A 22,053-nucleotide genomic window follows, 5' to 3' on the forward strand; every position below is an offset into this window, starting at 1 on the left:
GATGGCGTGACGACTTTCGGCGCCCTGCCTTTCCGCCAAAACTTTCCTCACGGCTCGCATGCAAACACTCAATACGCGGGGAGGGTGTTTGCTAACCGCCTACCGAGCCAAAATTAGGACACGCACCCACCGATCCATGGGTGAGCGAGCGACCGCGCGTCCGTCCGGGTTCGATGTCGGCCGCGAGACGAAGGAGCCAGCTAACTCCAACTTCAGCACAATGAGGACCCTAAACAGAGTCAGCACTTCGTATGGCCATGGTAGAATATGTGTGCTTCTAGCCCCAATTACATAGGTTGAACAGACTGTTGTCACAGAATGGGAAAGACAAACAGTCGAAAGGATAGATTCAAACATTCTTATTCCCGCGAACTATTCACGACGACAACCCAAGGCGGAAACGCTAAGATATATATTAGGAACGTACAAGTTACATTCCCTCTCAACTTGCTACATGGTTGTCGTCATAAGGTGCCGCCCGACACGCGCCCTTAAGTATAGGGTGACATTTAAATAAAATTGTGGATCTACCGTATTTGTGAAATGTCCGTTCTGCATGAATAGAATGCTACCCGGTAGTTCATTGACTGCATTGAACGTGAGCCCGCCTAATTTTGCTTTTTTGTGTATCCTGCAAGTCACTACTAGGGTGTGTGGCAGGGGTTGAATATACACCAGACTAATGTTGACCCGAATATTTTTACCCTTTGCGGAAAACGTTATTCTGATCCCGAATCATCTGTAAAAAAATTACATCTTAAATCTATGTGTTCTACACTTAATCTCTCTAATTTAATTGACATTATTTCGCCTACCTTAGTACGATAGGCATTTCCAATATCATTGCTAAAGAGAAATCCTTCAAGATATAATCTGTAATTTAACCTTCGCTCCATGAGTGATTCCCAACTAGATTATCTAATAATTTTGATACGCTACTCAGTTTGTCATAACAGCGTTTCACAAATCTAGCTCCTCTACTAATGCGTACTCCGGCCGCTTTAAGATGGAGGCACTGCCAAATTACGTGCCTCGTATTTAGGTGGTCTACCGTTTATGTAGCTTTTGGATGCACAGAGACTGAGAATAGACACATTTCTTTGTCTCTCCTATCAAAACACTCTGCTAATACAACGAAGGTTATGCGATTTTCCAGAAAGAAAAAGGCTAAGCTAATCATTTAAATAGGAGACAAAAACTGGAGCAGGTAGAACAGTTCACGTATCTCGGTAGTGTTTTGGACCAACACGGTCAAAGTAGTAGGGACGTAAGGAGAAGAATTACGCTAGGCAAAGAGGCTTTCACAAGGAGGAGGGAGTTGATGACAGGGACTTTGAGTAAGGATGTTAAGAAAAGACTCGTAAAAACTTTGATATGGAGCGTAGCTATGTAGGGTGCGGAAACGTGGTCATTGAAGCAGGAGCATAGACATATATTGAAGGGTTTTGAAATGTGGGTGTGGAGAAGAATGGAGAAGGTGAAATGGACAGAGAAGAAAACAAATGAGGAAGTACTTGGTATGGTGGGCGAAGAGAGGGGTTTGTTAGGAGAAATCCTACGGAGGCAGGAAAAGTGGATGAAGGGGGTATTGGCCGGCAGTGGGATGTTGGAAACTGTAATTGAGGGGAGAATGTTAGGCAAAAGAAGAAGGGTCAGGAACAGGATGGGGATGTTGGACGGGATGAAGGGAGGAAGAAAGTACTCAGAGCTGAAGAGGGACCTGATGTAGAATAGGATGCTGGATTTTGTGTTTTGTTAGGAGTCACAAAATGTTTTATTTAGTAGCTGTGTCCATCCAAAAACCTACCTTGACCGGTAGATTTCCTAATAATATATATAATTATTATTTAATCTTTTAAGTTATGTCTCCAGATGAGCACAAATTGTAACTTCAGACCACTTAACAATCTTTATCAATGGTTCGCGTGATTCTCTCATGCTAAAGAAATTTCATTTCCGCCATATTCGTACATGAGTTAGTGGAATCTCAAACTATTTGGTCAATTGAAAAGTGCCTACGGTAGCTAAGTTGGTAGAGCGGTGGACTGTAGAAGGAATATACGGATATCCATAGGTCGCTGGATCAAATGCGGCCCGAAGGAAAATTTTTATGCCATCCATAATGCCGAAATTACTCTTTTATGACTAATAGGAAACATTTGTACCACCAATTGAAAAGGAGATTCTGGAACGCGTGTGTGTGTACATGTATATAAATAAAACACAGTAATCAACACTAATTTGGTCGGTTGGTGGTTTATGGTAGTGTTCACGCACTACTAAGCCCTTGACGGAGTGTGAAATTCACTCATAGGGGGGTCAGTTCCTTTCCCTGTACCGCTAAGGTTTCCCAGGAAAACCTGGTAGCCGAAAAAACATTAAGCTTGGGTGACTGAAAGTGCACGAAGAAACGGGGCAACATCCATCATTCACATTACGATATTACAATTGGTAGTAACTACTCCAATCATTACACTAGGAAGACTAATAAGAAAACCCATTAAAGAGAGTGGTCTTCCATGCAGCGTAGTCTTCAATAATCAGGTAGAATCCTACTTTATTCCAAAATGAATGACATTCAAATCATAGCCATGCGGTCATAAATATTGAATGTTGTTTTTGGATGTTAAATCGAAATTAGTTAGTTGCTTTTACGTAAGATTTTGAAATTTTTCGGCGGCATCTGAGAATTTTTGGGCGTGCAAACAGTCTTATACAACACTTTTTATATCGAAATTCAAGGAAAGGCTTCTTTCATTTCCAACTACCCTTAGAGCCATATAAAATCTTATTCTTATCGGATGTTCATCCAATAACTGTCGGCATATCCTTCTAAAAACGGATTTCAATTTACTACTTCCGATATCTCCTCCTCTTTCTTTCCTCTTCCTTTCGTATTTTATTTACTTTGTGGCGCTTTACATTACATGACGGCATTTTGCCACAAACAGGGTAATTTTTTCCCATAATTATGTTCAAATCTCAATCATCTAAATCCTCTGGAAGTTAAGTATAGCCATTTCGGTCGCGATTCGTTTAAAAAAGGTTAGGATACCATGTGGTAGCATGGACAAAATGTATCCGGATAACCGGGATTTCAGCGCGTCGGGTGCAATGGAGGGTTTCATTCTGAAACTATCAATGCAAGAAGAAAAAAGGCATGCAATACTCATTCAGGAACATCAAAATATTTTGTGCTGCTGGGAAAATATAATCGCCATGCAAACTAAACACTTCGATCATGGATCCAAGTTTGAGTAAAACCAGAATTGTCACTTCATTTAGGTTAGGACACATTAGGAATACAATGCAAGCATTTCGGATGTGTGGAAGAAAACGTTAATTAGTCGGTAGGGAATGCGACTGACCGTTAATATCATTTGCACAATAGGGATAGATGGGTGATACGATGTTCAGAGAATGAAGGTAGGGTTTGGAGAAATCGGCGTCGGCATTAGCCTATTCTATTCACGAAAGTCGATAAGGGGTTCATAGTTTCATCCAACGGTCTGTTTATTCCACTTTATGTGCTCTCCACGTAGCACTCCAATTGTGGGTTCGGGTGAACACTGGGAGCAACCTCCGCGACTCGAACCCGGAACGTTCATTGACTGGCCGAACGGGCAATTTAAACTGTCTCGGTGAGTGAAAGCCCACCCATACCGGTCATTGTATATTAGAAACGCGTGGCTTTGGAAAGTAATAAATATGGCTGCAATTTGCGGTTCCATCGGCTCGTAAACATTCGTAAGAAAGAGCCAATTCGGTCCCACTCGAAAAAGGAGACGTTTTTACCAAAATTTATTAAAAGTCGCTCTTTCTTTCTAATTGTAACTTCAGGCCGATTAACAATCTTTATCAATTGTTCGCGTGTCTCTCTCGTGGTACATAAAATTCACTGATGCGATATTCGTACATGAGTTAGTGGAGTCTCAAACTATTTCAAGAACTGAAATGTGCCTTCGGTAGCTCAGTTGGTAGAGCGGTAGACTGTAGAAGGAAAATACGGATATCCTTAGGTCGCTGGTTCAAATCCGGCCCGAAGGAAATTTTTTATACCATCTATATTGCCGAAATGACCCTTTTAAGACTAATGTGAAAGAGGGAACATTTTCATCGCCAATTGTATAGGATATTCTGGAACTTACAGTAATTTTTCTTTGAATTTGTATTGGACGAATATAAAGAATGGCAACCTTCTCGAACGACAGGTGATTAAAGAACGAGACGAATGATTTTAACGCCCTGAAATAATTGCATTGAAGTGCATTTTATCGGATGACTCCGTAAAGTGTTACTGTTGCGGCATCTCCCACAGTTTCTTGGATTGTACACTAGGCTTGTTAAGATTTGCTGCGACGAGCGAGTAAGTGTTATGATTAGGGTGAATGAATTAATTTGGGAGCCGCTGGAATCACGAAAGGATAGCAAGTAATACTAAGACTTTCGTAAACAACTCCGACTTTTCTATAGACACCGATGGAATTATTGTTGCCCAGAATTACATGGATACCCCCGACCACCAGTATAAATTAATAGAGATTACAGCGCCGACGTATCATCGAAGGAAACATTTTATGTCATCAATATTATGCCGCAGTGACTCTTTTATGAATAATGTGAAATAGGAAACATTTGCAAAGCCAATTGTATAGGAGATTCTGGCACATTATTTCGAGCTTGCTGTAATTTTTCTCTGTATTTTTATTGAACGAGAATAATCTATATTTGAATGTGAATAAATAGAACCGGATATCTTCTATACTTGTACCGGTGAATGCGAAAAGATGACTCCACGGATATATGATAATTTTTATTCCAAGAAAACTGTTAATTTATATATGATCAAAATGTTTAATCTTTCGTTTTATCGATAATGAATCAGTTGTTTTTACCTGGAAAGTATCTGCTTATTTTCAAACTAATATAATTTTTTCGTCCCAGGCATAATAATCTTCATATACATCCACAAATCACTCCAGCAAGGGTGTCTGCCTGGGGGTGTAAGTAAACTAGCCATTGATGTTTAAATATGCACTACTACATACATATATTTGCATTCATGCATTAACTCACGAAGACTTTCACATATACATACTTGCCTACCAACATCATACAATACTGGATGTGTTTGAGTAAAAGTTTAAATTTTTTCCTATCGAATTAAGAAATTTATTGAGTCGTCACTTATGATATTGAGATAATTATGTAACGCGGAAGAGATTATTGACCACTTGAATCTGTCGGAGCTGTAATCTATCTCTCATATTTTATACTGGTGGTCCGGTGTGCCTATGTAATTCTGGGTAGTTATAATTCCATCGGTGCCTATAGAAAACTTGTGGATGTTGTTTAGGAAAGTCTTAGTATTGCTTGCTATACTTTCGTGTTTCCAGGGGCTCCCAACTTAATCCATTCACCATAATGTTGTAAACTCTACTGCGGGATATGACGCAACGGTAACTTTTAACGGAGTCATCCGCTAATATGCATTTCAATGCAACAATGTCAGAGTGTAAAAATCATTCGCCACGGTCCCGGTCCCAATCAAGGCCAAATGTGGTATTGTTCGCATTAAGTCTTTTGATACATGTGTGTATGTGTACAAAAATGTATATATATATATATATATATATATATATATATATATATATATATATATATATATAAACACACACATCTGTTTCCCTCGCTCAATTCGAGACCAGAACGGTGAGAAACATAATATATGATAAATTAATCGCTAATTACTTTAACAGCAAATCAAATCTAACACCCTCTACCACATGCCCTCGTGGCGGCTTCCAGGATGAGCTATACATAATTAGCCCAAATGTTTTAAGTTTCGCTTCGAGGAAGTCTTTCTATTTCCATATAAAGCATTGGTACAACAGTGCTTTTCCACTCATGTCCATTGGTGAGACACGTTTCACCGTGCTGTGGCATCAAGTGCTGGGACTAAGCGTGGAATCTGGGTACATTCACATACGATTGGGTCCGGTGTTTTCCACATAGCTTAAATCTTATTGGTGGATAAATGGGTAACCGTTGCGAAGAACAGTAATGCCGGGGAGGAAAAATGTCAAGTTGGTTGTTGGTCAAGGTGGAGGTTCTACAGCGTTTCACTGGAATGTACCGTATCTGTGTTTAGATATGAATATAGATTAATGTATTATTCTTACTATTGCAACACATATATCAACGCCTTGGCGGGTACGAAGGCGGGCGCCTTGGGAGGTAGGCGGGGGAGGAGTTTTTAACGGCGGTAGAATGGGAATGTGATGGCGATATTGTATTGTTATCTCTCTCCACAAAGTTCGTCATGGAGGGTTGTCATTGGAAGCAAAAATGGTGGGGTTGAAATTTTGACGGTTGATGCAATATTTTTTTTAAATAACAGAGAACTGAAATGGGGGAGTATTACTTAAACTCGATGCCCTGTATGTGATCTATTTTAATTTCGTCTTCTTTGGGAAATTTCACTCCTTCTCCAGCGCGTCGAGTCAAGTAGCGGTTTTTACCCTCGGTGCTGATGACTTTCACGTTGAAACCTCTTAGACCGTGACTGCTCCATCGAATATCTTGCCAGGGAGAATTTGATAACTTAGTTGAGGAGGCATTTAATGCAATCGTTTTTTTTCTCGTTTTGAATTATCTCTCCGTTTTTCAAACTGATCGACAAATGCCATTTGTAGCTTGAGATCTGCCGGACTCATTCGCAGCGGCCCACTGCTCCATGATATTTTAATTGGCACGTAAAATATAACCTTTTTATTTATCTCAGAGAATACATCTGACTGCTTTGCTTTCTGGGTTCTATTTACAGAAATGTGGCAGGTAGGGTAGCACCTGTTTTGCCAATTTTTTTTGCCGGGTTTGAAGCGATATGTTCAACTTTTAACGGATTTTTGAAGAGGCAATGTATGCACGTATCAGATGCAAAGGTGTGAATTGATTACGTGTTGGGGTTAAGCTGTCACATAAAAAGTAAAACAAAACTGTAACATACCTGGCAATACATATTATTAAATGGCCCTCTTACGAATTCGGAACAAGAATAACAAAATACTAAATGAGATTGCGCAAGACGGCGTGTCGCTTTAGTCCATGTACACGTATAAATAATGAGTGATGAAATAAATGTAAAATCCGTTCGGCCAAACTTCTTTCAGCGGATATGATGTGAATAAACAAATTTTAAGCACTCAAAAGGTTTTAATTAATGTTTTAAACGTAATCTATAACGCTTTTGGACAATTTCTGAGGCGCTATTTTATTAAACTATGCAATTTAGTCTGTATTTCCCCATATATTATTTAATATCACTTGAACAAAGGGGTGTAGGTACTCGTATTATATAAATGTACACCGATATCAGTCTTTTGTGAATATGACAATTATATTCGCACCATTAATCTACAATTCTTATTCTGGTTGTGTTCCACTATGATAATAGCGTGAATAAAATCTTGGGAAAACAATGATAATTGCTTTGGAAATGAATATGGTTTCCTGTTTTATCATCGTTATATATTGGAGTGCATTTGGGGCTACAAATAGAGGAATATTTATCTAAATGACATTTAACTAAAAACTTCCCGATGTAACATCCTTAATTGCAACTCTGAAGAATGAACGCCGAAAGGAGGACGCGTTTTCGGAAGCTCGTGAACTTTTAGCATGCATCGCCCTTTAACACTCCCTTCTATTGGCATCTTAACAATACCGACTTTTTTGGAAAGCTTGTACCAGATGGTCACCGTGCGTCGGTAACAAGAGACTCTAAAATCAACCTAAAACTGTGAATAAAAATTTGAAACGATAAATCTAAACCCCGGTTACAGTGCTAGTCAGTAAAGAGCTCTAATGGTCGCTGATGTACGTGTTTATAATAAGCCTACACACAAACTTCACAGTGTAAACAGAAGTCAACAGCCACTGTATGTAATCATCTTCAAGGATGGTTTGATGAGTGAGTATAGAATTCACCTAATACTTAGATCCACGTCGTGTGAAATTCGGTCACCAAAATTATAATAAGTGGCACCAGATCATTTCCCTGTGCTGCCTTTCGGTTTCTCAGGAAGATCTGACATTAGAAAAATCATACAATTTGGGTGGAACTGAGAGTGTCAAAATGTGTCACCTAGAAGCGAATCCGTAACCAACGGTCAGTAATCCAGCGATCTACCTACTGAACTACCAGGTCCCATTAAATCATTATAAATATATGTGTATATAAAATATATTATATATATATATATATATATATATATATATATATATATATATATATATATATATATATATATGTATAATTCCTGAAGATGCCATGGTGCAGAGAAAGTAGTTGATCAATAACTATCTTCGTGGAACGTAAAGACTCATTTACTCTCTTAAATTCACTTTTTCGATTGCTTAACGATCGATTCAAACTCACGCGTCAAAAATTAATCATCCGTGCGCATCATTCCTTAGCCAATATTGCCAACTACCGAAAAAGTGTACGTTTTTATCATATATTTCCGGGGTTATTTACCGTTTTTTTCTGAGTGGATCCTCTTCGAAGTCAGTCCTCCTCCGTTTCTCCCTCCGATTAATTCGCTCGGACTCCATAAAGAGTTAAGCACCTCTCTCGTGAATGACTTGCCTCTGAAGAAGGCACGACGCAGCAGTCAGCAGGTCCGCTCTGAGCACAAACGAGGTTCAGTCGGTCGCTCCTAATTTTGGAATGCATTCAATAGTATTTTTTGCCCAGGTCGCACGCAGAAGCCTCGACGCCACCGTTGCCGTTATCAGTATCTTCTTTTAACCTCGCCTCTAAATTTATACCAGGATACGCCAGAGTCTGTTGTTTATTTTGTGTACACTTATATCCATATGAAAAGTTTTCGCCATTATATATATATATATTAAATATATATGTATATATATATATATATATATATATATATATATATATATATATATATATATATATATATATGTATGTATAATTCCTGAAGATGCCACGGTGCAGAGAAAGTAGTTGATCAATAACTATATATATATATATATATATATATATATATATATATATATATATATATATATATATATGTGTGTGTGTGTGTGTGTGTGTGTACACACGGGGTAAGCCAGGTAAATCCGGACAAATTAAACTTTTGTTTAAAAGGAAATGTATTAAAAAAATACATATAAAAATGAAAATCCGTTTATACACAAGTAGTGTATCAGTCAAGAGTAACATTACTCAATGTAACCCCTTTCAGCTGCAATGACCGCCTCCAATCTTGACCTGAATCGATCAAACGCACTCTTTAAAACAGCGCTGTCCATATTAGCGAATGCTGCTACGATAGCGGTGCGTAGAGATGCGACATTAGGATGCTTAGTGTTATTAGTAACTTTTTCGACTCCGTTGCAAACATAATAGTCAAGGGGGTTCAATTCCGGGCTATTCGGGGGTCAGAACTCCTTCGACCAGAACATGTCAATGCTATATGAGAGCCAGTTTTGGGCTAAATAACTCATATGAGCTGGTGCACGGTCCTGTTGAAAGACATATTGTCTTCCCGAGGCCACAGGTACCTCTATGGTTTCACGACATTCTTCTACATTTGTAAATTCGCAAAAGTTTGCAAAATTCCTCTGAAATCAGCGCCTGAGCGTTTCCTCGAATGAAATTTCCTCGCGGGGTTAGCGGAACATTCCCCAGACATCTCCGAAGCATTATACTCAGCCACAATAACGTAAACACCTGATCTGGGGTAACCGAAAAATCGAACTATTTCACTGGGCGAACGACCAGCACGAACACTTTCGATAACAGCGGCTCTTCGAATGTTCTCCGCACTTGTACGTAACATCTCGGCCATTTTGTGGTTATGACTGTTTACTAGATGCCTGTAGCTTTCAAGGCCGCCAATCGTGACCTCCAGTGGAACTAATATATGGCGGGATATTCAAATTGAAATTTGTCCGGTGAAAACCGCCGCACCCTGTGTACGTATAAATATAAATAAATAAATATATATATATGTATATATATATATATATATATATATATATATATATATGTGTGTGTGTGTGTGTGTGTGTGTGTGTGTGTGTGTGTACGGTTTGGCAGGAAACGGTAGAGTTCACCCAGTACGTAGCTCTATAGAGACGACTATATAGTATATTTATCTATATGTCATTCTCTCTCTACACATGATTTCGAATAGATATATGCAAATGTTCTGACAACCCCTGTCACGCGTTCTTACGACGCCTTGTGAGGTAATGCATAGATGTAGATATACCATGTAAGAGTTGTTACGTTTGACTGAATCATTACATTTTCATATCCAAGTTAATTTTAACGACGGTTGGGTTAGATTTCGTTATGTTGGCGTATCGCGTAAGAACGAGTAGTTGAATCCTTCGAAGAAGGCGCCTTTTTCTCTTATTTTACCACGGTGGTCTAATCAACCAACATACGTAATTAGGAGGTTATAATAATTCCTGCGACATAATAAGTGAACTCGAGGGCCCTGCATCTTCCTAAATGTCCAAGTTTAGCCTGATATCTTCGTAAATCAACGAGCTTCCAAACCCTGTCCCTCCAGTACCGGTCGCCCTTACTCTCTCCGACGTGCAAACTTTTAAATATAACAGCTTTCCACCAAATCTTTTTCCAAGTACTAAATCGACGTTATCTGTCACGTGTACCGGAGACGGGAACCAAACCTGTGACCTTGAAGGAAAGGGCGGAAGCGCGGACCGCCAAAATACACCGGCGAGAGATAACAGAGAAAATTCACGAGGTGAAGAAAATATTTACTTTGGAGTTTAGAATGTCAAATATGAAAGATACACCGAAAGGACTCATTAAATTGGTGGAACGGGGATAGGTGGGCCTAAGACCTAGACACGGTAAGATTAACGGTAACCTATACCTAATTGTGCGATTAAGGTGCGAAGAAATGACCCGTGCAAATGGGCGTCGACAGAAAGCCACATGCGGAGATTAATTAGGCGATCTTTTAAATAAAACGGGTTCGGTTGGGTTTACGAGACCCATAATCTACGCTCGCCAACTACTTGCGAAAACAATGTAAACGTGGAATGCGCTTCCATGCGTGTGGTTCCACCCACCACGCACAGCATCCAGCAAGTCAATTCCACGGAGATGATATGTACTATTTAATGCGATACAATCATATAGGAGCAGTGACAATTCCCTTGCCTCTTCTAACAAATTACACATTAAATCCAACACTACAGTCATTCTCTCCTCAATTCCGCATACTTCTTTCCTCCTTTCATTGCTAACCTATTCCTTCCCCCTCCTTATTTGCTTAACATTCTCCCCTCTATCACAGTCTTCAAAATCTCATTGCCGATGAGCATGTACGAGTATCCATCCCTCCTCTCCTCACACACCATACCTACTACTTCTTCATTTGTTTTCCTTTGAGTCCATTTCACCTTCTCCCTCCTTCTTCACACCCACGTTTCAAAAGCTTTCAATTTACATCTATCATCCTGATTCAATTACCATTTGTCCACACCGTACATAACCACGCTCCATGTTAAAGTTTTGACGAGCATTTTCTTAACATCCTTGCTCAACATCCCTGTCATCAATTCCCTCATCGTTTTGAAAGCTTCCTTGCCTAACGCAATTCTTTGTCTGATATCCCAATTACTTTGACCAATTTTACCCAGATCCCTTCCGAGAAACGCAAACTGTAGTGTGATACATAGAAATAGAAAACCGGTTGCAGAAAAAGAACTATAATACATAAGTATCAAGCGTACGTTTATTGCTGGTTTTACTGAGAGAAACTACGGCAATTCCCTTGATAGAAATAAGCTAATGGATAGGATTGCTAGAAAAGTATCAATTTTGCTTCAAAACAACGAATTGCGGGACAGTAAGTGAATTTGAAATATTTTGTTTGAACAGTAATTTTTCTTCATGTATGTTAAAAAAAACGACGACTTTTGGCAACAATATTTTACTTAGGTTTTTTTTTCTTCATTGACCCAAGATTGATTTCTGAAGGCTAAGTGTTCAGTGAACTTATCGTAAAAGTAATAGTCCTTCCAAATGATTCGTCACATCAAACATATGACCCTAAGCTCCCTTGGCAACATCGGTGGACCAAACAATTGTGACAAAAGAAGATAGAATTAAGTGACAGATTGAAAGATTTGTTTTTTCCTCGCGCAACCCTCATATGTACGTCAAATTGATAGAAGGATACGGCAACGTATTTAAATATGCTTGTCTGGTGCGGTTTTGCAATTAAATTTCATTTCCAGAATTTTTAATTAGTTACGATGATACTCGTATTTCGTATATCCCTGGTGCCTCGTTCGTCCTTTTATCCTTTTATGAGGAGTGAAATACTTCACTGAGCACTTATTCCTCTCGCGTTGGCCGGAGCTGCCTCTTCTTCATCTAGGACATTCTTGGCAATTCCATTCCGAAGGAAAGGACATTAGAGGACAGAGCAATATTGAGGGACATTAGAAGAAGCGGGAGCGAGTTCTCTGAAATTGATTAAAATCCGGATTTTTGACCTACCTCAATCCGGGGGGGGGGACGGTTCTGATGTAAACACCAATATCCTTCCGCACAGCTGGGTTGAAATCTTGAAAGAATTAATGTGTGATGAAGTTTTTTGCATTACTAAGAAGACGATTGTTTTGCCAATGCGCATGCTTTTGGCGCAGAAAAAAGTCACTTAAATCAACTGCCGTTTAATACAGGACTTTACCAGGTCACCACCCGAACCAATTCGCAAATTAATTCACGTCGTATTGTGAGCACAGTAATACCTTGCAGGGCGTAATAGTTGAGGAGGTCTGGCGCTGTGACACTGACCATTGGACCAGGTTTCAATCCTCGGGAAATGCCTGTGGGCACTCTTAAATTCACCCAAGCTGTGTGATTTTACTTGTAATGGACCTTATTGAGAAGCCATAGACGGCAACCAGGAAAGGACCTGTCCTCTCGACCCTATTTCGTGAATACGTCGCCCAGTACCAAGCCCACGTCGTTGGGCTTGGTACTGGGTGAGATCTAGTTTCACCCATCAGCCTTCGGGTTGAATACTTCGGGTGGTAAAAGCTATGGGTTACTCGCGAAAAACGGACTTTAAACTTTCGGTCTTATTCTTTCTTCTCCATTCTTTTCTCGATTTTTGACTCTCTCCCCTCTAAGTGTAAATATCATTCGCCTTGACCGGGATGCGAACCTAGATCCATCGATGCCCGGCCGGGCGCGTCCGGCTGGACGCAGTAGTTACAACAGTTCTGTGGACTGAGGAATTCCTTCCCTCCTTCCTCCGCCCTATCTTGTCTGGACCTTCCACTATTCCTTCTACCATCTCCTTCAAGAGGAAGTCACTTCGTAGCACGTGCCCAAGCCAATTTCTTTTTCTTTTTACGATTGCTTTCATCAATCCTCTCTCTTCTCCCGGTCTTCTCAACACCTCCTCATTCCTCACCCGGTCTCTCCACTTTATTATGCTTTGCAGTCTTCTCCATATCCACATCTCAAACGCCTCCAGCCTTTCCCGGTCCCTTTTTAACGAAGTCACTGTTTCACATCCATATAACATAACACTCAACACTCTTAGATAGATTCTCTCTCAGTCGAATATCCATTCTGCTACACACAACACATCTTTCTGTTGAACGCCTCCTTGGCCATCGCTTTCCTTATTTTAATTTCCTTTTCACACCTCCGGATTTTTGTTACCTCGGTACCCAGATATTTGTAACTACCCAATTATTCCAGCCTTTCTTCTTCCATTATAACATTTATTTCCTCATCTACACCAATATTCATTACTTTGGTCTTGGTACTATTTGTCATCAAGCAACCATCCTCCTAAGGTCAAGTCATACTCCTTAACACCATTAAGGTGTTGCAACATCCTATTTAATTGTTCATTTCCCCGGCAAAAAGGATGATGTCACCACGAAACCTGATGTAAACAATCCTGATCCTTCAAATGATACTCCTATATCTTTTCTCCGGCACGTCCTGGCCATGTCTTCCAAATTTATATTAAAAGAGGGTGTGGGGTGGGATATTCAGTTGTGCTCAATGCGAATACCCACCCCCATGTAGAAATTGCTGTTCTTCAATTCCTTTATTTTAAATTAGTGATCAATTTGATGCCGTATCCGATCTCATATCGGGCTCCACATGAAACTTCTCCTTCCATGTTTTGGTCTTCCAGCACCATGGTGTACAATTCTAATTTGTATTGTGGTTTGCAGGGTGTATCTATATCCACACAATATCCCAAAAGGGCTTGTGACAGGGGGGGGGTTAGGATTTTTTAAAAGTAATCTATCAGTTAAGGTAGGCTTTGGATGGACACAGCTACCAAATAAATATCTCTTAGCAAAACAATACAGCATCCTACTCTACAGCAAGTCCCTCTACATCTCTGTGTACTTCCTCCATTAATCCCGTCCAACACCCCTATCCTGTTCCTTCCCTTTCCCCGTTTGCCTATCATTCTCCCCTCTAATGCAGTCTTCAACATCCCACTGCCGATCAATAAGCCATTCATCCATTTTTCCTGCCCGGGTTTACTAAGATTTCTCCCAACAATCCCCTCTCCTTGCCCACCATACCTAGTACGTCCTCATTTGTTTTCCTTTCGGTCCATTTCACCTTCTCCATTCTTCTCCACACCCACATTTCAAAATCCTCCAATCTACGTCTATCCTCCTGCTTCAATGACCACGTTTCCGCGCCGTACATAGCTACGCTCCATATCAACGTTTTTACGAGTTTTTTCTTAATATCCTTACTCAACGTCCTGTCATCAACTCCCTCCTCCTTGTGAAAGCCTCTTTGCCTAGCGCAATTCTTCTCCTTGCGTCCCTACTACTTTGGCAAGGTTGGTCCAAAACACTACCGAGATACGAAAACTGTTCTACCCGCTCCTGCTTCCAGGCAAGCTAAACACTTCGATCATGGATCCGATTAAGGAGTAAAACCAGAATTGTTACTTCATTTAGGTTAGGACACATTTCGAATACGAGGCAAGTATTTCGGATGCATGGGAGAAAACTTTAATTAATTAGTAGGGAATGCGACAGACAGTTATGATCATTTGCGCCATAGGGTTAGCTGGGTGACTCGGTAGGGGTAAGATGTTCAGGGGAATGAAGGTAGGGTTTGGAGAAATCGGCGTCGGCATTAGCCTACTCTATTCACGAAAGTCGATAAGGGGTTCATAGTTTCATCCAACCGTCTGCGTAGTACTCCATTTATGTGCTCTCCGCGTAGCACTCCAATTGTGGGTTCGGGTGAACACTGGGAGCAACCTCCGCGACCCGAACCCGGAATTTTCATTGTCTGCCCGAACGGGCAAGTATAAGCCGTCTCGGTGAGTGAAAGCCCACCTTTACCGGTCCTTGTACATTAGAAACGCGTGGCATTGGAAAGAAATAAATATGGCTGTGATTTGGTGGTTCCATCGGCTCGTAAACATTCGTAAGAAAGAGCGTATTCGGTCCCAATCGAAAAAGGAGCCGTTTTTACCAATATTTATTAAAAGGCGCTCTTTCTTTCTAATGGTAACTTCAGGCCGATTAACAATCTTTATCAATGGTTCGCGTGATTCTCTCATGGTATAAAAAATTCACTTCTGCGATATTCTTTCATGAGTTAGTAGAATTGCAAACTATTTTCGGTCTTGTAATGTGCCTTCGGTAGCTCAGTTGGTAGAGCGGTGGACTGTAGACGGAATGACATAGATATCCATAGGTCGCTGGTTCAAATCCGGCCCGGAGGAATCCTTTTACGTCGTCCATATTGCCGAAATGATCCTTTTATGATTAATGCGAAATAGGAATCATTTACATCGCCAATTTTATAGGAGATTCTGGAAATTTATATTGAGCTTCCTGTAATTTTTCTCAGCATTTTTATTGGACGAAAATAATCGCTTTTTGAATGTGAATAAATAAAACCGGATATCCTACTATGCCAGTAAACGCAAAAGGATAACTCCACGGACAATGATATTTTTAGCACAAAGAGTTAAATTATGAGTTGAGACGGGCAACAAATAAAGTAAAAGAAGCACGATGGAAGACATAGTGCGAGTATATGGAAAGTTTGCAGAAGAAGGGAGAAATTAGTGCGCTATGTAGCAAGTTTAATCACTATCGGGAAGTAGGAAAGGAAGATCTGTGCCAACAGATAGACATAAGTTGGGTAAGATAATCTGTGAAACAGAAAAGATCCATGAGAGATGGAAGGGATTTATAGAAGTACTCTAGAAAGAACTTATACCAGCAAGCTTAGACATAGAAAGAGAATATGGGGTAAATAAATATAGCATAGGTCTTGGCATACCCGAAAAAAAGATAGAAAGGGGAGTTAAGGGAAATGAAATCAAATAAAGCCGTGAGAGTTGAGAACATTCCTTTGGAATTGCTGAGTGAATTGGAAATTCAGTGCAATAGATATGGTATGAGAGTCAATACTAGTAAAACAAACGTTATGCAAATTTCCAGAAATACTTAGGCAAAGCTTAACATTTAAATGGGAGGGAAAAACAGGAGCAGGTGGAACAGATTACGTTAGCAAGCTCGAAATAAAGTTCCGGAATATTCAATACAATTGACGATGCAAATGTTCCCTATTTTTTATTAGTAATAAAAGGGTCATTTCGGCAATATGGATGGTATAAAAAGTTTCCTTCGGGCCGGATTTGAACCAGCGACCTATGGATATCCGTGTTTTCCTTCTACAGTCCACCGCTCTACCAACTGAGCTACCGAAGGCACATTGCAGTGCGCCAAATAGTTTGCGATTCTACTAACTGATGTACGAATATGGCAGAAGTGAATTTTCTTTAGTATGAGAGAACCACGCGAACCTTTGATGAAGATTGTTTATCTGCCTGAAGTTACAATTAGAAAGAAAGAGTGACTTTTAATAAAGTTTGGTAAAAACGTCTCCTTTTTCAAGTGGGACCGAATTCGCTCTTTCTTACGAATGTTTACGAGCCGATGGAACCACCAAGTCACCGCCGTATTTATTTCTTTCCAATGCCACGCGTTTCTAATGTACAAGGACCGGTAAAGGTGGGCTTTCACTCACCGAGGCGGCTTATACTTGCCCGTTCGGGCAGACAATGAACATTCCGGGCTCGGGTGGCGGAGGTTGCTCCTAGTGCTCACCCGATCCCACACTTGGAGTGCTACGCGGAGAGCACATAAATGGAGTTCTACGCAGACCGTTGGATGAAACTAGTAATATCCTATCCGCTGCTTGTTGATGTTGTTTTAACGTGACACCATCACTTATGGATACTTCACTGAGGTCGGACGCCAGCCGCCTCACTGAGGAACAGGCTTGAACTACCTTTCGTCTGGCTCCTACCCTTCGACCTATCTGGCATGGGTGACCCTATTAGGAGCAATTAACATTTCTCACGCCAGCGCAGCTCTAGGGGTCATCGGAAAGTACAAGCCCTTCCACCAAGTCAAGGTTGTAGTCCATGGGAGGGGGTGTGAGGATATTAGGGGAAAATTATAATTCTCATAATATTTCGGAACTCGCTGCTTTCCAGGAGCAGTTCATGTTCGGATATTTCATAGCCGCACCTCGTATAAATGCAATTCTTTGAACTCTATATCATCACCAGACTTAAAGGGAAACTAAAGTGGGAATCATTTACAGATCGAAGGGTAAAACTGGTATGCAGTATATTTCCTAAGTAAATAAGTTTTAAGCAGATCTCTTTCCTGTAGATGCTAGGAGCATATTCATTGAAAACTTCATCATCTTATTTTAAGAATGTCGTTGAAAAAAAATTTAAAGAATTAAAACGCGGAAAAAATAAGTTCAAAATAATATTAGCTGCGCAAAGCCAGAATGGTTTTACTAACAATATTCCTTAAGAACAATTAGCATATTATGCAACTTGATAAATAAAACAGTTTCTGCCGTCACTTGGTGGAAATTCTTCATATTGAAATTAAATTTGAAACACTTCGCTTTTCCACATAAAATAAATGTTTTTTATGTGGAAAAGCGAAGTGTTTCAAATTTAATTTTACTATTATGCAACCATTTCTTCAGGCATTTAATTCTTGCCTTGTTTTAACCACTGATATCAGCTCGTTTCAAATATGCAGAGGACATACAGTCTACAATTAAATGTTTCGGTGAACGTAAATCTGTTTTTAACATCAGTTACTTTCATAATTTGAAAAAAAATTAAACTTTACCACTAGTTAGTGGAATTATTGTGAGATATAATGGGGATAGCGCACGTATAAAGTGAAATCATTCACTGTCGTACGCCAAAACGGTGGCTTTTAGAGTAGGTGGTTTTTCAGTTTTAAAAAAAGCCTTGGCGAATGAATGAATAAAAAATTCATTCATTCGCCAATATAGTTAAGAGGGAGAAAGGTTAAATTAAAAAACGTCCTTCATCATATAATGTGCACGGAGAAAGGCTTAATAGACCATGTCCTGGAAGTGGGCTGATACAAACTGCTGGAAGGAACTATGGACGAAAAAAAATATATGGGTTAGAGATGGTATGAAATAATACAGGTTTCTTTAGGAAAAACGTTGTGGTGGCTACCGTACTAGCTTCCCAGCTAGAAGGCCCGGGTTCAAATCCCGCCGGTGTTGAATATTTTTCAGTGGCATCCCGATCTCTACTCGAGGTGCTCTGTGGAGGGCACTTTGAGTGAGTACGCCGTCCGTCGGATGGGACGTTCAGTTGCGGACCCCTTTGGCGCCTTTCGTAAAGAGTGTGCTAATGCCGACGCCGGGTTTCTCTCCACCCTTCATCCTTTCCTGTCAATTCCCTATGACGCAAAATGACCTCAGCTGTCGGTCGCCTCCCCTAAATACTTCTACTTAAGGAAAAACAACGTCCAAATAAATCACGGATGAGTCTAATGTAATGGATTATAGGGCACGAAGGCATTTGACCTCACACCTCAATGGTAACTCTGGCAACACCTGAGGTTTCCAGTAAACTTCGTCTATTTTCTGACAATGCAGTGAAATGCATGTATGGGGAAATATCCCGTCATCAAGATAAGAAATCATTATCTAATGTCCTCAATGCGATCCAAAATTGGTGCGAGACATTGAAGCTAGAAAATTTGAAAAAAAAATGTTTCAAAGAATTTTTGGAGGAAAAATATTTCATCCGAAAATACTTACACCACACAGGTAATCACAATAACGAACACCAAACCGTTCAAATATTGGGGTTCTACGATAACTGAGGGCATGTCCTCGGGAAAAGACTTCGTGAAATTTGCGGAATAACAAATAAAAAGATAGGATTCATTACGAGGATACTTGGGAAATATAATGAGAGGGTTAAAGAACTTTGTTATTCTACGTTAGTTTTGTCATTCCTAGAGTACATCGCGAGTATATGGGATCCTCACAAGATAGGCTTAGCGTTGGAACTGGATCTAATACAACGTAGAGCAACTAGGTTTGTGATAAGTTGTTATGAATAAGGTAGCAGTGTCACGGCACTATTGAAATAATTAGGATGGGAGCTAGTATTTGACCGGAGACATAAATTCAGATTAAATTTACCGCGTAAATTTGAGGCAGGTCACTTATCGGAGGATATTAAAGACACGCACAGGCCTCCGATTTGCTATGATAGATGAGATCACAAACGTAAAATCGGGAAGATAACTAGTGGAACGGATAGATTTAAAATGTCGTTTTTTCCTCGTAAGATTAGATACCAAAATAAATATGATCGTAGGTGCGAAGGAGATAATTAGCATTGGTAGCGTTTTTATTTTTTTTGTTAACTTGCATGATCTTTAAATAGACTAATCTTGACAACAATTTTTAAATATATCCTTTTGTTGAATATTATTTCACTTTAAAGTACATTCTTTCGTGTGATTATCTTTTAACATGATCGAACTGATATTGGTGTCGAGGTGTAATGATTGTGATTTTTTCATGAATGATTGGTGATCTAATACCCCCCACCACACGCTCTTGCGGCCGTTTTCGGGGTATTTTTTCATAGATTTAGATGCAGAATGGTATAAAGACAATTGGACAGCGGCGGTGACCATTTGAATAAATATGTTTTTGTTTCAACATGATGCCGATCAAGAGCTTCTTTCGGCTTTCTGTTACGTCAAAATTTCTAGTTCGAAATATCATAATACGTTCCATGATATTCCAGTATTTCTCTGAAATAAAATAAAGTTGCTCAAATTTGTGGAAGTAGAACTACGTTACGCAAAGAAGTTTTAACCAGGAGGAGGGAATTGATGACGGGGGCTTTGAGCAAGGATGTTATTAATAAGCTCGTTAAAACTTAGATATGGAGCGAGGTTTTGTATGGCGAGGAAATATGGTCGCTTAAGCAAGATAAGAGGCACATTGGAGACCTTAGAAATGTGGGTGTGAAAAAGGATGGAACAGTTCAAGTGGACGGAAAGGAAAACAAACGATGCAATGGGTATGGTGGGAGAGGAGAGAAGATTGTTGGGAGAAATCTAAAGGAGGTAGGAAAGGTAGATGAAGGTTATATTGTTTGGTGATGGAATGTCGAAGTCTACGAGAGAGGGGAGAACACTAGGAAATATAAAATTTTAGATAGCCGTCTTTATTTTGAGGCGAGATTGCGACTATGTAGTCTCTTCTACCACCCAACCCCTCATCACACATTTACAATATTAAACATACAGATAAATATCACAAATTGTACATAAATAGCAATAAAATTAATACATTTAATATCTTAGGTTTAATACGTATGATATCTTAGGAAAAGCGAGAAAGAGGAAGGAAAAAGGTATGTTGGACGGAATAAAGGGAGGAGGAAAGTATGCGGAATAAAAGAAGGGTATATTTTGGGGTTGGAATCACTGTGTGTCTTGTTCGACGAACCTGAGGGATTTAACGATATTGAGCCTATTTTCAATCCAAAATCTACCCTAAACGGTAGAAAACCAATTGAATATTGCTCTCAAATAAACCAAGACAATTCTTACGGAGAATCTTTCAAAAATTTTCCAAGTGCCAATCAAAACTGCGTGCGTGTATTCCTTTCAGACGCGTGGAATTAATCGACGAATGCGGTCGTTTCCTTTCAATAAGGATCCAATTAAATTGCGTCCATTGTTGTCGCATCTCCAGTGTTAACGTCTATTAACCCCTCGTGCCATAGGCCACGAGGAGCGAAATTTGACAACAATGCACGCCTTTTAACTCCCAAGCCTACTATAGTAGATATGGAAGTTTTGCAATAGACGCTTCGTAATATGCCTGCCCACGAAAAATACGCAGTTTCATGAGTGTATGGCGCATCCGGACGAGGGCATCTTGACCCTGTCCAAGGTTCTTCATAATCAATTCTTTTGGGTAACCATTAGAAAAGGAGCGGGATGAGTGATTGTGATCAAGGGTTGGGGGTGGGATGTTCACCCATGACGAATGTCCTCTCCTGAGTCCCCTCCTCCCCCTGAAGTAAAATGCAAGTACCCCCAGTCATTATTGTCCCCGATCTCGATCGAATGGCTAAGAGCCGGGATTCGATTCTCTCCTACGACCCCTTCGACTCTCTAATTTCCTTCCCCTTCAACACCGCTCCAACCCTCGTTTCCCTCTTTCTTTCACTCTATCTGCTTTTGACCACCCCCGTCCAAGTCATCCTACCCCTCTCCCCCCCCGGGACCCCGGGAAAGAAGATATATAAGAGCCGTTCGGGTAGAATTATCGCGTTGGAAGTCAGGCATTCGTAAGCGGAGCAGCTAAAGGGATTACTGCTCGAGCATTGGAGGGTTGTAGCAGGCATTCGCACTCAGACTTCTAGCACGGAACGACGTTTTATAAGGTAAGAGACTCTAGGTGTGCTTATATGTTTAACTGGAAGTTATTTGAACGAAGTTCTGTTAATATTTTCGCAAGTTAGATTTAAATCTTTAGACTTAAATTCTGATCTGGCACTATGTCTAAGTTAATCAAAAGGGCATGTGATCTCTCTCTGTGTTTCTTGGACTAGTCTA

At 40.1% G+C, this 22,053-nt stretch overlaps 1 protein-coding gene and 3 non-coding genes across 6 annotated transcripts in view; 3 read left to right on the forward strand and 1 right to left on the reverse strand.

Annotated features, from left to right (window-relative positions):
* Positions 1–22,053, forward strand: part of LOC139700989 (lipid storage droplets surface-binding protein 1-like) — a 45,371-nt gene that overhangs the window by 9,048 nt on the left and 14,270 nt on the right. The window contains exon 1 of one of the 3 annotated variants that reach the window (XM_071599535.1): positions 21,773–21,881. The exons of the other annotated variants lie outside the window; for them this stretch is intronic. The gene's annotated coding sequence lies outside the window, so the exon portion shown is untranslated. Of the gene's footprint in view, positions 1–21,772; positions 21,882–22,053 lie in introns of those variants that run through there. 3 annotated transcript variants of the gene reach the window in all.
* TRNAY-GUA (transfer RNA tyrosine (anticodon GUA)) lies at positions 3,960–4,047 on the forward strand. The gene is given in 2 exon segments: positions 3,960–3,996; positions 4,012–4,047. It is a non-coding gene; the product is annotated as a tRNA-Tyr (tRNA).
* Positions 15,727–15,815, forward strand: TRNAY-GUA (transfer RNA tyrosine (anticodon GUA)). The gene is given in 2 exon segments: positions 15,727–15,763; positions 15,780–15,815. It is a non-coding gene; the product is annotated as a tRNA-Tyr (tRNA).
* TRNAY-GUA (transfer RNA tyrosine (anticodon GUA)) lies at positions 16,725–16,812 on the reverse strand. Its single transcript is given in 2 exon segments — positions 16,725–16,760; positions 16,776–16,812. It is a non-coding gene; the product is annotated as a tRNA-Tyr (tRNA).

This window comes from Hetaerina americana, unplaced genomic scaffold (assembly GCF_022747635.1).
Source record: "Hetaerina americana unplaced genomic scaffold, ioHetAmer1.1.p SCAF_11, whole genome shotgun sequence".
Taxonomy (NCBI): domain Eukaryota; kingdom Metazoa; phylum Arthropoda; class Insecta; order Odonata; family Calopterygidae; genus Hetaerina; species Hetaerina americana.